The 17,704-nt window shown below is 39.6% G+C and overlaps 1 protein-coding gene across 1 annotated transcript in view; it reads right to left on the bottom strand.

Moving 5' to 3' along the window:
• Nucleotides 1-17,704, bottom strand: part of LOC136857592 (voltage-dependent anion-selective channel) — a 108,310-nt gene that overhangs the window by 77,364 nt on the left and 13,242 nt on the right. The gene's annotated exons all lie outside the window — the stretch shown is intronic.

Below are 17,704 nucleotides of genomic sequence, written 5' to 3'. Positions count from 1 at the left end.
ACACTGATGAAGAGAAAGGATGGGAAAAAAAGAGATTGGCTCAGAAGCAGCGAAGAAAGGAGGTCGGATAGGAAGCAGGGAATCGGCAGAAGTGGAATGAGCCTATAAAATATCGGACGCAGCTATCATCGAAGAACAAGGAGAACTAGAACTCAAACTGAGTTATTATGTTGTCGGAACGGAACTTATCATTGTGGAACTCTCTATTTCACTATGTATCGGCAGTATTTCTCAGAACTTCAATGTCCATAGTGGAACACAGTACAGCGATACTGTGATACTGCTGAAATAAAGTCATACTATATTATACACGGTTCGTTATATGTTCTACGATTGTGTGGACAAAGAACTTTGTTTAGTTCAAGTCTACTTTGTATTCTTACGCGAAACAGTTTAGTTGGTGTGGATATTCAAATTAAGATGGAAAAATTCATGTTGGATTTTCTCCAACCGAGATCATTTGTGATCGTATTTCATAGAAGTACGGCCGTTCTCTAGCTTACAGGCAAGGCAAATAGGGAGTGTTAGAACAATAAACCTAAATGGATTACCCGAAGGAAGAATGTCCATGGAGCAGATCTACTACGACGAAAAGGTGAACGAGTAACCATAAAAACTAGAGGACATCATCTGAAGCAAATTGGTGAGCCGATGTTAGATAATGCAAGCGATGCTAAATTCCATAAACTTCAAATTAAATTTTTCGGGCTGAAAAGGAGCTTTTTCAATTTTTTGTTTTTGTTTTAATACATTCAGGTGAAATTGAGATTGCATTAATCTCCTTTCTTGTAGCAATACTTAATGGTTAATATTTCATCTCCCACCCTTATGATTTTAAACCCAATGAGCAGTACTGCCATCTATTTATGTTCTCGAAGTTTGCGCCTGAACAGTACCGCCGTCTATTCACATTTCATGTTGAATGTTTGAAATTGTTTTGTGACATCGTACTGGCAGGTTTTTAGAACAAAGTTGGGGGATGTTTGACATGTTCAGTGAACATTATTCCATAGTTTATCACATCTCATATGTTCTGTGATGAAATTCTCTCAAAGCATCCGTAGATATGTAACCTAAATTCTCACGCGATTGTGCTAAAAATTAAGACAACACCGGGGAACTGTTTTCTATAGTTGTTTCCGTTGAGTGCAATGCATGACTATTCCTTGACTATACACATCTTTTCCCCCCACCTCTGGTTTCCGAAGGAACAACCACTCTGTGATCGTAAACAAATACACATCGTAATGGCGAAATCGAATCCAGGATGCGAGCTTGCTCCGCAGGATATAAGTAATATTTTGACTAACGAGGGATCTAACGATAAAATTGATATTTATGATAGTGATTGCATTGTGTCCGATGAGAGTGAAATTGATTATTCCTCGGAAGAAAACAGGGAAACTGAGGACGAAGTGTAGCACTCCGCTGTCGCAACGAAGGCTACGCTGTCAGCTGTTCAAACCGAAGTAAGAAAGTGGTGTTCTGCAGGCAGATTTCTTCCTACGCCTTCTGCTCATTTTGATCCACCAAATTCAGGGGTTAGTGATAATCCTCTTTTGAATGATAATGACAATAATTCAAGACTTGAAGTGTCAATTTTCAAAGTAGTAGTTGTTCGTAATATTATGATTGTCATAGTGTCAGAAATGAACAAGTACTACTTATTTGTAACGGAAAACAGACATGAAGGAAAAGTCGAAGTTACATAAGTGGCAAGGCATAACCTAGAGACTATGTTTATCTGGCAACTGTTTTGTTTATTGTTTGTACGGGAAATGATACGGAAGTTGACGACGATAAACTCTACTGTCTGAGTCAGTACCACGCCCTAAAGATATTTTGATGGGTGAAACTGTTGTAAAATCAAGTCACAGTGTTGTAAATTGTGCGAACTTGATCACATGTAGAGAGTAATTATATTTTGTCAATTTTTCTATTCCTTTCAATATTTTGAGAAAAATATTTTCTACGCCACTGACTTCGATTAAATTGAAGGTATCAGTTATGTACCGTACATGTAAATTATGCAAATTTATTAAGAGATAAAAGTTAAAATAATTTTAAACTCTTAATTTTAAGTTATCAAGGAAAAACTCACTCCTGTTGGCTTGTGAGCGTCACCAAAAACTCACTGATCAAAAGGTTAATCTGAGTCTCTATGTTATTAAAAATAAATGTCGCATTACAGTTCCTTTCAAACTGTAAAGCTGGTGACCAATTATTACAGAGAGAAGTGGGAAACCATAGTAGAGTAGTAATTAAGATTCCTATATTGTGGCAATTGCGGGCGAGCCACAGTTCTTATTTTCCTTATTATATGCTATATGCATTCGCATAAATGTCACTCAACGAGGAGCTGATGAAGGGGGTTACATGTAGAAGTTGTTTTTTAGTTCTAAAACTAAGTATTAACAACAGCCAAGGTACTTTGACCGAATTTACAATTTCTCTTCTTTATTGCCAAAAAGATGTATCTGTAAAACTCAGGGGTTAAACTAAAATAATCTTAAAACTTAGCACACGACTGGAGGAACATTTTTTGAGACTGTGTACCATTAATGGTACCTACGTATTCTTGCGCATGTTGAATGTCTTAATTTTTTTTTAATTTAAAGTTTTCAAATTCCTACTCAAATTCCACAAGCTGAATAGGTCCTAAATAATAATGGAGGTTTCACCTCTATTTTTATCATATCGGTGCTGCCCTCTACAAAAATAAAATTGTGTTAGATTTTAAATAACAAGTGGTCTTAATGCATCCCTAATGGTGCGATTGTAGCCGCACGGCGACAGCAGTCTCCATCTCCGCGCATGTGCAGTTTGAATTTGGTCTGCGACCCGCGGCAATTGCAGCTTGAGCCGCCACACTGGTGCAGTGAGCAGTGCTGACAGCCACTACGCTGCGACAGAAGCAAGTGACTATTGCTCAACATCTCCTCCGCAAGCACTCTCCTCTGTCAATCAAGGGCCGATAAAAGCCGAGCCGTGCACAGATGTAAAGTCATGATATCTTGTCAAGATTACTGGGTCATAATTTATAAGAATGAATATACAGTGTAATATGTACTTTTAAATAAAATTTAAATCCCACTCTGCATTATTATTTTCATATGTTTTTATCGATTCCTTCATTACCTAGATTGAGTAGTAGTATGCTAGACAGTTTTGCAACTGCATAAATTAAATTATGTCCGCTTCCACGAAATTACATGGATGGAATGGCATGTCTAAATATGTAAACAGAGGTGCCAACTATTACGGATTTCACTTCGCGATTACAGCATTACGGTCGAAAGGGAAATTATTACGGAAAAGCAACTTCACGATAAAAATTAATTTGAGAAAAAAAAGGAAAGAAGTAAAAAAATGTTCAATCCCTTAGAGCATCACTGGTCAACCCTCCTTGTTTCAGTGTTTGTCATTTGGCAACTAAACATATCTGGCAGTTATTTGGTCGTCACTTCGTTTTGTGTCCTGCGAGTGTTGTGAAATCACAGCCAGCTACATAGACATACGCTGCTCTCTTAGCTAGAATGACGTATCAAGTCGGCTGTGAGGTAGGCTTTACTCCTTGCTCGGCTGTTCTCGAGTGCGCGGTTTGTTGTGTGCATAGAACGAGTGGTATATTTAGCGTATTTCAATTGTAATTATCCTAGACGTTGATTCGAAAAGTAGTGATAGGTTTTGTGAAATGAAGCGGAGCAATTGTCAAACTGCATCTTCTTCTAAGAAGACAGCAGTGTTACAGAAATATGAATGGCCGTGCTTACTTGCCTCACGTGTTAGTGAAAACCACGTGTTCTGCAGTGTATGTTCGTGTGATTTCTCTGTGGCTCACGGTGGACGAGATGATTGCAGAAGACACATAGAATCCAAGAAACATCACACATACAGTGATAAAAATTACGAAACCAGCCTGTTCCATCGTTCTTCGTAAAAAGTAATGAAACTGCGGTGACAAATGCCGAATTATCGTTCACATTTTTTCTCTTGGAGCATAATATTCCATTATCAGTTTCAGACCATGCTGGAAATTTGTTTAGATCAATGTTCCCCGACTAAGATATCTCAGAAATATGGTTGTGCAAGAACAAACCCCTGCTTTGGTTCAATACACTGCATCTGAGGCAAAAAAGGAAATAAGTGAACTTTTGCAAATAATGCCTTTTTCTTTGGCTACTGATGGTAGTACGGATTCCAATGCAGTTAAACTTTATCCTATAGTTGTATCTTTCTTTAATGCTCAGAGAGGCCAAATATCAACTCTTCTATTGTCATTGTTAGAGTACCGACAATACAGGTGAGGGAATTTTCTCTGTTATTAATAATCAATTGTCTTCTTTAGCCATTCCATGGGAAAACTGCATTTCTTTTTCATCTGACAATGCATACACTATGATAGGGGCAAATAAAGGTGTTGCCAAATTTGTGAAGGACAGGCATTCTTCCGTTTATGTCCCGGGTTGTTCATGCCATCTCATACACATCTGTGTACAAAAAGCAGCAGCCCAATTGCCAGTCAATCTTGATAAGAGTTCTAAAAGGCAAAACATGTTGAAAGTTTATCAGGCTGTTCGTGGCACAAAGAGTCACAAAATTTTGAAATATGTTTGTACCTGTTGGCTCTCGCTTCTTCAGTCTATTCAGTTCGTGAGCAGTGGGAAGCTTTGACACCCGTGTTTTGTAGTGAGACCCATCATAAAAATGAGACCACCAAACAGTTTGAAACTTGAAATCTTTCATACAAGACCCACACACAAAACTGTTTTGCTATTTTCTTCCGAGTTCACTTCCTGTTTTTAACTCTGAATATATTTCTGCAACAAGATGCTCCAGCCATACATCTTAGGAGGAAACTTACTGGTCTTTTAACTGACCTATTGGTCAGATTTGTTCAGCCATGTTCTCTTTAGTCAGAATCTACCTCCCTTTTGAGTGTTGAACTCAAGAGGAGGAAATACCAGAAAGACGAAGAGGACTTGGTAATTGGAGCAAAAGCTAGGGCATACTTGCAAGATAATGACTGTGATGAAGAGATGTTTTATAATTCTGTCAGAGTTTTATATGGCAGCTTGCAGTTACATTACTAGGAAATTTCCCCTTGATGACGAATTTCGTCATCATGCCGAAGTTGTAGACATCTCTCTCAGAATGAAGGTTTCCTATTCATCTCTTGAATATTTTGTTCGAAGATTCCCAACTTTGGTCAGGGAAAGAGAACATAAACTTGAAGAGGAATTTGCAGTTTACCAGTGTGATACTTTCACTGAATACATTGTACATGGACCTAACATTGATGAAAATTGGGGCAACATTGCAGAGCTTAAAAATAAAGTGGACAAATTAAGTATAAAACCTTAAGTAATGTTGTATTTGCAGTACTAAGTGTACCTCATTGTAACTCTCCCACAGTAAGAGTTTTCAGTGTTAGGAAAAATCAGACAATTCAGGCCTGCGTTAAGTACATCTACACCGGAATCACTTATGGTTCTGAAGACGAAAATGTCATCTCAGGGGGAAGTATGTTTCAAGAAAACCTACACCAAAAAGCAGCTTCTGGGTGCGAAACAAGCTACAAAGAATTTTTTATCGCAGAACTAACAGGTAATGAGCAAATTTTATTGTGTAATTGATATACTTTACAATAGATTGTCGTAGAAAAGGGTAAACGTTTTGTCGGGGGGGGGGGGGATTTGAAAATGGTATTACTGATAACCCACTTCAAAGGTTGGCACCACTGTGTAAATAACATATTGATGCAATTAATGTCGTGTCACTCAATTAAGTTGCGGGTTGTTAAATTTGAAGCTTACCGGGCTAGTTGACCGTGCTGTTAGGGGCGCGCAGCTGTGACCTTGCATCCGAGAGATAGTGGGATCGAATCGCACTGTCCGCAGTCCTGAAGATGGATTTGTGTTGTTTTCCATTTTTACACCAGGTAAATGCTGAGGCTGTACCTTAATGAGGCCACAGCCACAATAAGATTAAAAAGTCCGTACCTAAGAGTGAGTACAAGTTTCTCAGCTGGGCTGACGGGCTTCTTGTACCGATTGCATGGGGTTTTCAAAATTTCACTTTTTATAAGTTCAAGAATATATCTAAACTAACACTCAGTCCGAAATACTTTCTGAACTTTGATCACTTAAAAGATGCCTGTTAATGAAAATGTTATAGCATCCTCCTTCATAGTACGATGCAAATATATTGTCGACTTTCCTTCTTTTCGGGCCGAAATACCACATTAATATTTCTTCTTCTTCTTCTTCAATTAAAATGTCAATGTAGCCCTACCACTAAAGAAATCGCCCGGGGCTCTCGTCCATTTCTGACTGACTGGACTGTGCGACTGGAGTCATGTCTAAGAAAACACCCCCTGTGCCCGTCGCTTGCGGCTGCTGTCGCCAACATATATGGCGACCCCAGTCGTTGCGGCTCTGGCGGCACCTTGGAAAACGCACCTTAAGGGATTATGACTGGGGGATGAAGAATAACAAATCTATGCATTTATATGAAACTGTTTGAATTACAAAGTTAAAATTTAAAATGACATCCTAGGTTTTAAATGACAGAAGGTTTGAAACAAATTTAACCCCTCAGAGAGTTAAATGGGGGTTAAGATCTGAAAACAAATACAGTGGACGCCACTAATTATAACAACTATGGGATGATTTGATAACATTAACCGGCTGATAACAGTAGCTGAAAAATAAAAATTTGATAGGTAGCCTCCTCTATTTATTCATAACCTACATGCACTGCAATGAAACAGATGCCAGTACACAGCACTACAATACAGTTAACTGTGTTCACCTATGTAAAATAATCTCAAACTGTTGTTTCCTTGTGGTTGTCTCCCAAAGTCCATTAATTAATCTTTCATATTCATAATGCTTTTGGAAGTCCACTGACCTACGCTGAACACCTCGTCGCAAGATATCTAGCGAATGTCGCATTTCAACATTCGTTGGTGTTGGGAAAGTTCAGCAACATCGTCATCATCAGCATCACTATCTTCTGCTCCATGCTCTTTACCTCTCATATTTAATTCTGCGGAAGTAACTGCCTCACGTCGTCTTCTGTCTGTTTCACATCAGTAATGATGCCCTCATCAATGTTCATCCATTCCTGAAATTCATCTTCTGTAACGCCTGTTGGACAAAGTTCAACATTCTCCTCTCCTTCTGGTAACTGTCTTGTATGCACTCTATTCGCATACTTGAGAACGAAATCCCTGAAAGCAAATGTGATAACATAAACCGAAATCATGATCACATTGTGACGTACCCACTCAGCTCACAGATGTGTGACAGTATTGTAACAATGATATTTCATTGTTTCTCAATAAACAATATCCCATGGGCGCCAGCCTTCAAGCTTATGGCTTGAAAACGATAGTTGATAATAAATAATAATACGTCATGAGACTCAAAAAAAACTCCCAGGGGTAGGGTGACAGGACACTAACCATTAAGTACACTAACTTGGAATTTAAGGATCATTAATAATCATTTCATAAAATACAAATTAAAACAGCTATTTATTAGGATGAAAAACGTGACGTAACGGCGTATTAACGAAATCTGAACTTACGGAAACAAAAGAAAAATTGAATGAGATTAACTCTAAGAAAATGAACTGTTGCGCGAAGACTTGTATTCTTCCGTATTACGGAACAGTAGAGTAGCTAAATTCATAATAAAAGCTCTCCTTCCCTGTACTAGTCAAAACCAGTCTCCCGTTGACTATACCTCTCGTCATTGAGATAAGTCCCAATGAGAGGAACTTTTGAGTAGTATCCTACGGTACTACTCAGATGCAAAGTGAACTAAGTTAAAATCTTCTCCGATGTGCAGACGTAGAATCGTAGTAAGTGTCTCAGGGCCGAATTCATAGTCAGCCCTTATACATAAGTGGAACCCTTAAGTAATAAGGGATCACTTATAATAAGTATTCACTTATATCAGTTTACATTTCATAGACAACACTTAAAGAGTACAAACATTTACCCAATAAGTTCACTGGAGATGTGGCAACGCTGTATATTTTCCTCGTGCTTCCTGGATCGTGTAGTTCTGGCTACTGAGCAGTGGAATGAACTATTGCGTTTTTTTTATCATCTGCTGTAATTTTTAAGGTTAGAAGATCATTTGTATTTGCGTATGTGTATTTTGTCATCAGAATGCCTAAAGGAAAACAATACAGCGAGCTGGAGAGACGGAACCTGCAAGAACTTGTGTCGAGGTACATGAATATAATAGAAAACAAGCAGACAAGACGCCGTTTCTCTGCAGAAGAAAAAAATAGCTTGGGAGAAACTTCTTGTGGAATATAATGCCAACTCCGAGAATGCCCAGCTAAACATTACAGTCCAATTTTCTTCTTAATTTGTTTACAAATGTAAAATATCATGCCTTACAATACTTCTGATGGTTTGACGAATACATCCACAGTCCTTATGTTTTAGTTATTTACTTCCCTAATAAAATGGAAAAAGCATATTTTCACAAAGCACACGCCATCCCGACAATTTCGTTTGCCATTTTTACCAGCGTAACTGATGAAATATTTCTATTCGTGGTAATATTGCATTATTTTACTGATATAGGTTAAGAACGGTTATTACGGTCGGAGCGAGCATTAGATGCGAGCAGACTACACACGGCATAGATCTTTGATGTATTTTTACTCTTTATATAGATACTGAATTTTGTTTTTTTCAGAAGGATGTTGCACAGTTGAAAAAACTGTGGGAGAATATTAAATTTCGCAGAAAGGCTGAGCTGGCTGCGGAGAAAAGAGCTGTCATGAAGACAGGAGGATGTCCACCTCCAGAAACTTCAGCAGTAAATAATCCTGATCTGGACTCTTGCTGCAATATTGACATTGAAATGAAAGATGTGATTGATAGTGATACGCTGATGTTGGCCGAGAATCGATCTGGAGCATATGTGCTAGTAGACAATGTTCTCGCTCCACAGTGTACCGAAGGTAAGAATGTGATGCATTAACTGATAATTATTTTAATGAAATAGTACAAACTGCTACCAGTCACAAGTTTGAATAAAATATTCACTCCACTACACGTTGCTCAGAGGCTTTACTCCACGTTAAGAATTTAACCCAAGTCCAAGATTCTTTTGCCACAGATAGGTCCAAGGGGGTGGGGCAGGGCTACCAAATTCTCTGAACAAAATGTAGGCCTAACTTTATATTTCTGAAACATTTGTTTTATTTTTAATAACTGAAATTCAACTATAAAGGGACTTTGCATGCTAGCATTATATACTCACTCTACCTCATAAACATAATAAATTTTCATACTTCACACAAATTCTGTTATGAGTTCAAATCAGTGTTTATGTTCTTTTCTGTCAATCAAAGCACCTACATCCGGCAATGAAGGTAAATACTATTTGATCTATTATCATATAATTAGTATTAACCTTAAAACCGAGTGAGTGGCGCCGAGGTTTGGGTCACATAGCGCTGTCAGCTTTCATTCGGGACAAAGGGGTTTCGAACTCCGCTGTAGGTTGCTCTGAAAATGGTGTTCTGTGGTTTTCCCATTTTCACACCAGGCAAATACTGGGACTGCACCTTGATAAAGCCATGGTCGATTCCTTCCCTACTCTTAGCCCTTTCGTATCCCACTGTCGCCGTAAAACTTGTCTGGTGGTATTGTGTAAAGCAAAAATATTAACCTTGAACAGGTGATGTACGGAATTCCAACATTTTGGTTTCCGGGCTTCGTTAAATATTAAAACCCACAGAGGGCGTGGTTGTACACTTTCACCGACTCTTGCAAGGGGACCGAGTGCTGCAAGACATAAGCGCACAATATTGTAACTTGGTGTTCGGACGTTTCTTGTGGGTTCATCTAACGCTCATTTGAACCGATTTTTTTTCCAATAAAAGTATCTCCGAGTTCCTACGTCGTCTTCCCCACCTTCATTAGTAGCTGACAATTCACCTTTACTTCGTGTGTATCACTATTGTGTTCACTTTCAATTATTTATCATCAGCAACAGCATTCATTGTTCGCTGCTGCCATCTGGTCTTCATACTATGAACTCCTTTCTTAGAAAAAAATGCTAGTCAGTCTAATACATCGAAGGTTTCCGGCGACGCAGGATGGGAAAGGTCCTGGATTAGGAAGGTAGCAGCCATGGCCTTAATTAAGGTACATCCCCAGGATTTACTGGTGTAAAAATGGGGAAACTACGGAAAACCATCTTAACGGCTGCCGACGGTGGGATTTGAACCCCCCTTCTTCCGAATGCAAGCGCATAGCTAAGCGATACTAACCGCACGTCCACACGCTGTCATTTTTGAAAATATGTACTGTATTTTTCTATCAGGAGAGGATATTTTTAATCGTCATATTTTGTATAGGCTACCTGAGATGTACAGTAGCCCACTGGTTTTCTGATTCAACATACAGTTGGTTAAGTTATTGCGTCAGTCAGCTCACTTGCTGTCCACATATTATTGAAGTCTTGTGCAACGATGTGACATACGAACTGAGGCAATACTGAGCCGTTCTTTCCAATATAAAACAAGTACTTTTGAGTGATCATGAGAATGACTCATAGTCATAGGGCAGGCTAGAGTCGAGTTAAATTGTCAAATGGCAACTAATTTATAATACTAAGATTCATAAAACTAATAAATAGTATAACCTAATAGCCTACCTACTTACCAGTTACTTTAGAATTATGTTTTGACTACCTTTTTAACACTGAAAGTAAATCCATCTATTATTTAAACCTCCCTGTAAGAAGAGGACAGTGAATGCAAGTGGGTATTATTTTTATTATTTTCAAATGAGCTGAGCTCGGGAGTCCATTTAGCATACGATTCTTTCAGTGCACCATGCCGCTTTAAGTAATGCTTCAGAGGAAGCCCGGCTCTCCGCCAGTGTCCACTGTCCAGTGTGTCGATAAGGAGCCATGTGTATCTTGTGTCTCACTGAGCCGTGCTCATTCACGATTCTTTCGATGTGCCATGGCTCACTGTATGTCTCGCTGCAGCGGAAGCTCGGCTCCCCGTCAACGTCCAGTGAGTGCGCCACTCAGCACTGTCCGCTGGGAGTAAGCTGAATCGTGTGCAGTGAGCTCGCCGTTCCTGTGAATCGATTTACTCGAACACTTGAATGAATCGATACACTGGTTCAAATAATGCATTCAGTAGCCAACACTACTGGAGACGTGAGGTCTGGCAGTCCACTTAAGAAATTCAACCGAACGAAGCGAGTTAACAAAGGCCACTGAACATTCCCGACTGGGGTGTTTAGTACCATATGTTGACCCAGATAAGAAGGTAACATAAACAACAGTTTCCTGCACGATTTAATTAAAAGATCCCAGATGATTTATTTTTCTTGGGAATCTGTTCGACCTCATGTCACCAATTAAAAGTTAAAATATAGTTTATTTTTTAGATGTACAGATTTGCTTGCTGGATCAAAATACTGATATACAGTATCTATAAAAATGTCAAATGAAATTCAAGAATTTCGATAAACAAATAAAACAGTTTTTGCTCTGTTACAATTATACCATGATAAACTCATTCCGTCCAGCCACCCTCGATAACCGTGACATCTGAGACTGATTGTCAATAGTGACAGACGGGCAACCGTGCAACAAATCAACAAAGGCCATGCTAGACACGTCTCCCAGTGGACAATCCGTAGGAACATGGGTTCTATGGGGTATGGGAGCCGGCGCCGCACACAGGTGCCACGGTTGGCGCAATGTCATCGGGCACGACGACGCGCATTCGTCGCCAGTCACCAGGGATGGATACTGGAACAATAGAGTAATGTGATACGGTCAGACGAATCATGATTTCAACTGCACCATGCCGATGGGAGACACCGTGTATGGCGCAGACCACATGAAGTGATGGATCCCGCCTCTCTCGAAGGTGTGGACCAGGGCGCTAGTGTCTGTTATGGTCTGGGGTGCATTTTCCAGGTATGGAATGGGCCCCCTAGTTGTTCTTGAAGAGTCTTTGAATGGTGCGCAGTATGTTGAGCTGCTCGGAGACCATCTCCACCCATTTTTGGCCTTCCAGGGCCCAGGCGGTTCTGCGGCGTTTCAAGATAACGCACTGCCACATCGCTCCCACATCGCCCGGGAATGGTTCCAGGAACATGCAGCGGAGGTCCAACGACTGCCATGGCCACCAAGAGCCCCGATATGAACCCTATCGAGCATATCTGGGATGTCCTGGAATGCAGGCTCCGTGCCATGGACCCTGCACCCACAAACAGACCAGCATTGGCGGCCGCTCTGCGAACGATTTGGTATCAGCTGCGTCCAGAGGACTACCAGGGACTTGACTCACTTCCACGGCGTCTGACTGCAGTTCGCAGGGCCACCCACATGCTATTAGGTGACTATCCCATGACATTTGCTTAAGTCAGTGTATATTATACTCATTTGATTAAAAAAGGGTCTGTTTTATTGTAACACACTATGTCTATCTTTACTCACTGCTCCTAGAAATCATCCTAGTCATCGGGCACTCTCATTGTAGTAATCCTCATCCTCTTCGTCCGCAACATGCAAGGTTTGAGTTCCACCGAAAATAGTCGGTTCCCGTATTAAGTGCCGCAGTTCAAATGGCAAGGCTCGGTCTTCTTATGCAAGAAAGGAGAAACACTTCTTATCACCAGGTCAGAACTTAACAAAAGCCTGTTAAACACATCTTGAATGTTACATTCGAGAGACCATTTTCTTGCATGACTCTCCCTGTATCGAATAATGTGCTTATGTTTTGCCTCCTGCGCTTCTTCACGTACTTCTTCCATGTATAAGGATCTTGTGCACGGTAGCATGAAGGAAATACCACAGATATAACTCAAGATACAGACAGGCGTGTCTGCAGTAAAGTTATCAAATTTATCAATATAAACAGGAAGTCCAGTTAATATGGCATGCAGAACCACAACAAGTTTCTTAATTATATCTTCACCGATTCCAATAATTCTAGCTGATTTGACCGAGTCACAAAAGAATCTTCGAGCAGTATTCCTGTCATTCATATTTCGTACTCCTCCACATCTAGGCTGATCAACGCATAGACCCATTTCAGAGTGAAATCATGCTAGCTACTATCTGCTGATTCCTTGTCTTCGGGTTTTCTAATCTGCCATGCTTTTACATCAAGTCAGTAGGCAATAAGCAGAAGACATTCAAAAAATCTAATGTATGCATGTAGGGGTGAAAGAACAAATGCAAAATGTTTGACATCTCCTTTTGATCTTGACTAAATATCGTTCATGGTTTTAGGTGTAGCACCACATACATAACATTTTTGTGTTGGCATTTCACTCAAAGAATTGCAGACTTTACCATCAGCCATAGTCAGAGCAAAGGCAGTAATTACATTAAAATTCATGCCTTCAGCAACAACTTCAGTGGAAACCAAAGATTGTATTTGTTTCTCAATACAACAAACTTCTCCCTAATACGTTTGACATTTCCTTATCAAACAGGATCTTGAACGGACAACAAAATCTTGGAGAGGAAGGATGAGAATATTGCCATAGAACCATATTACTTTTGTTGCCATTTGAAATGGAATGTAACTGCAAAGGCACCAAAGAAATAACAAAGGTATGAGTCCCTTAACTCTATTTTCCGACTGGAATTTTTCTTTGAAAACACTTAAGATTACAACTACTGTCACAGCCCCACTTGAACACTGCTTTTACTATATCATTGTCTTTAATACATTATTTTATAACATCAGCTTGCACACATACAAGTCGAAGTGTGCGGTCTACACAGGACTTCAATGTTACTTCAGCAGAGATCTCTGTCACCTTGAGAACTGCCTTTAGAGGGTAGCACATCAGTTTCGTTTCACTCACAACATTATAGATTAGATAAATGTCACCGTTCCTTGCTTCTGCCCCACTCGTATGTTGACATTCAAACTGCACCGTGCCATCCTTTTTTTTTCTATTTTGCTTTATGTCGCTTCGACACAGATAGGTCTTATGACGACAATGGGACAGGAAGGGCCTAGGAGTAGGAAGTGGCCGTGGCCTTGATTAAGGTACATCCCCAGCATTTGCCTGGTGTTAAAATGGGAAACCACGGAAAACCATCCTCAGGGCTGCCGACACACCAAACAATATTGTATTTCAAAGTGACAGCGAATTACGTAAATGTGAGTTAAGAAGTTGCAAGGCATTGAAAGAATTCTCACCAGATGATTTCAACATTCATCAGCAGAGAGATGGCAATTTATACTATCAATCTACATGTGGGTACATTCCAATTCTGTAGTGAAACTCATGTCCCCTAGAATGCAGCAGAAATGTAAACCCACATGCTCTCAAGCAGAAAAGAGGTTAGACTATTACTAACACTTTAGGAAATAATGACGACACTGATCTGGGCCGATTCAAAAATACAAGGAAGGCAGAGATCTTCACCTTAAAGGATATATCATTTCCATCTCAACAGCTTTAAAACTTTACAACCTATAACAGAAAGAACTTAGGCCTACAGGGGTCTATACCCCGCATGGATGTCGGCAGCATGTGGGGGGAGGAGTAGTATCTAAAAACCTATGGAGGTCGGCGTCAAGGGGTTAAGTTCCTTCAAAATAGATATATCTACTACGTTCCCGAATGTTGAATCTTCTCAAAGGTGTATAACCACCCATTGATAAAAAATAACAGCTGGTTAAGCACAATGTATTAAGAAGGAATGCCAAAACAATTTTGTTGCAAGCAATTAAAGATTACAGTCATACCTTTCGTAACTATAAAAGACTGACGCACTTGTGAAATCAAATTGTGTTGGGGAAAATTAATGTAATTTATGCTGTACACTTACTAAAAGTTATTCTTAATCAAAACTGAAGTATGTTAAAGAATTAAATGTCTCATTAAAGGCATGGGTTATGCTGTCTTCTTTCTCCTTAGCATTTGTCCCAAATGCTGGCAGGGTCCACTGTTTTGGCTGATGCCACTTTACACGATAATGTGCAGGCCTGTAAGCTTGACATTTTCGTGCAGGGTGTCAAGCAAACACTGTCTCGGTTGTTTTACCAGTCATTTTCCATCTACTTGCAGCATAAAACTAGCTTTTGCCACTTTTACTGCTTCTGTTCCAAGTATATGCCAGTACCTGAATGGACAGCTTTGTCTAGTCTTTTCAAACTTAAGTCATTTGTGACATGGTGGTACAGTGTCAGGCCAATGTCCAAGAATGTGACGTCAAATACAATTACTCCTTCAAAAATGAAAAAATTTAATGTCGGGAATTAAAATAGTGGCACGACATAACTATCGTGGTGAGGTTAGAGGAAAAGGGGAAGGAAGAGAGTCTGGTAGAGGAAGATGCACTGCCTTCAAAGACCATTTGAAGATCGCCCAACCCAACTACAACAATGCTAATGTAGCAGGGACCAAAATGTATAAACATAGCAGCCAACTTCACAAAACAAAAAATCAGGAGATTTTGATATGAAAATCAGGAGATACAATTGGTCAATACTGCTTATTCTACATGTCTTGCGCAATACAGTACTATGGTATATGTATATTTATAACACTTATTGTCTCAAAGCCTGACTGTTTCTATACGAGGCTACATGGCTAAAAGTTACACATCTCCATTCCCTCTCAGGAAGTATGTGAGATGATCGGTCTCTGATAAGCCTACCGAAAATAGTATGAACTCATGCTCCACATGTGTGAATCAGTCATGCACTTACATGCCATTACTTAGCAAATGCATAGATTAATATATTGCATCAAGCGCCCACGCGATTATGCGAAGCGCAATGCTATTTGTATCAAATAACTAGCTGATGTTCCCGTGCTTTGCTACGCAATTCTCAGAAAGACTGTCCTTACAGTTTTCCCAACTGAAGTCAACATAGGTCATTACAATGACATCAGCACGAACGTCACGATTAAAAGTAATGCCGTCATATGAAATATTCGCTAAAATGAAAAACAGCACATTTTCTCACTTTTAAAGAAAGTACCACAGTGTCGATCTAACAGTTCAAAGTTCCAAAGCTAGAATGACCAGGCCGCAGACAGCCGCGAACACTGTTCTGTCATTATTCCATTTAAGATGATGCTTGTTTAACGGGACTTATCATTGGGCCGTAATGGTACAAAACAAGATGAAATGTAATGACAATTTAAAAGTTCAAAATCATCCACTGACCAGAATTCAAAACTTGTGTTCCTCACATAGCGGCTACTAATCATAGACAAGGCAGACCCATGGTGTCTCATAAGAGCGGTACTAATCACAGGTACTGTAAAACTCACCCTGATTCACACACTGTCGCTACTAATCACAAAGCTATTGTGTACATAACATAGTGGTACTACGCGCAAGTAAAAGCAACCCAGCGTGGTGGTACTAATTATAAGTAGTCTCATGGTTCTGATTCAAACATCCCTAGGTTGCCCCTATTAGTAGCCTCTTATGACAGACAGGGGATACCGTGAGTGTATTCTTTGCCTGCATCTCCCACCCACAGGGGGTGTGGGTTTGGTCCGCGAGAGCTATTACATTTCGCTTAAGTCCGCCGGCAAGCCGGTTAGGAACCCCTATACGCCACCTGGAACGCGCCACGTGGAAGTATCGCCTCTCCCACTGCTATGTCAGGGTAGTAGGTTCGTGGTTATTCCATTTAAGTGTGCACACTGCTCATTCCAATCACTGCCTCAGAGCAGGGATCGTACAGCTGGAATACTATGATGATGCAGTGTGTTATGTACCAGTAGCATCAGAAAATTTATGAACCAGAGGAATGGCATGCTAAAGAAGAGAGATCTAACTCCCCAGCTACTTCTCGCCAATATTCAGGAAGGCTGTTATACTAGGTACGCAGCAGTAAACCCATCTATCAGAGATAAATGGCAGAAGAATACACAAAGCATATCACAACAAACAATGGTCATTGTAATGTTATTGTTGATAAATTTTATGAGCTGTGTATATTGCAGCCCTTCACATTTAGTTTTCTTCCAACTCTGTGATATTAGAGCATCTAATGTAAAGTGAGTCGTCCTTTCTTTTATGACTCCCTCTTGTGTTATTATTCAAGCGATTGTTCCTTCACAACTTTTTTCTCATTCTTATAATCATCTTCACAATATTAGTATAGTCGGTACGGTAAAACTGAATAAGACGTAAATAATCAGAAATTATACTCTCTCTTAACTTTTGTTATGTAGTACTTTTGTTATGACCAATTAGATAGGTCATTAAAAATAAAATTTTGGCACCTTCCCCTAAACTACCATTTTGAACAGGGCGAATAAAATTATTTATAACGTAGACTGTAGTTCCTTATTCCCTGACTTTATATATAGATTTTCATTAAATTCTGTTCACCCATTCTCGTACCTCATGAATATCTCTTATCATAGCCGGTATGGTAGAAATGTATAAGACAAATGTTAGGAAATTTAATATATAACTTTAATTATGTATTATTTATCGATAGGGCCAATAATAAATATGTGAGAATTACATTTTAGGCCTTGCCCTGAACTACCATTTCACTCAGCATAAACAATTATTTATGGCCTAGATTGTAGCGATTTGTTAAATTTTCTTCAGCCGTTTTCTCGTGATGCACGTACATATATACAGACATTATGGAAAATTAAAACGTCCTTTTTTCCATGTTACTGCGGTCACGACCG

This window comes from Anabrus simplex, chromosome 1 (assembly GCF_040414725.1).
Source record: "Anabrus simplex isolate iqAnaSimp1 chromosome 1, ASM4041472v1, whole genome shotgun sequence".
Lineage (NCBI taxonomy): Eukaryota > Metazoa > Arthropoda > Insecta > Orthoptera > Tettigoniidae > Anabrus > Anabrus simplex.
Note: the sequence above shows the minus strand (reverse complement) of the source record. Positions and strands in the feature narration are given on the sequence as shown.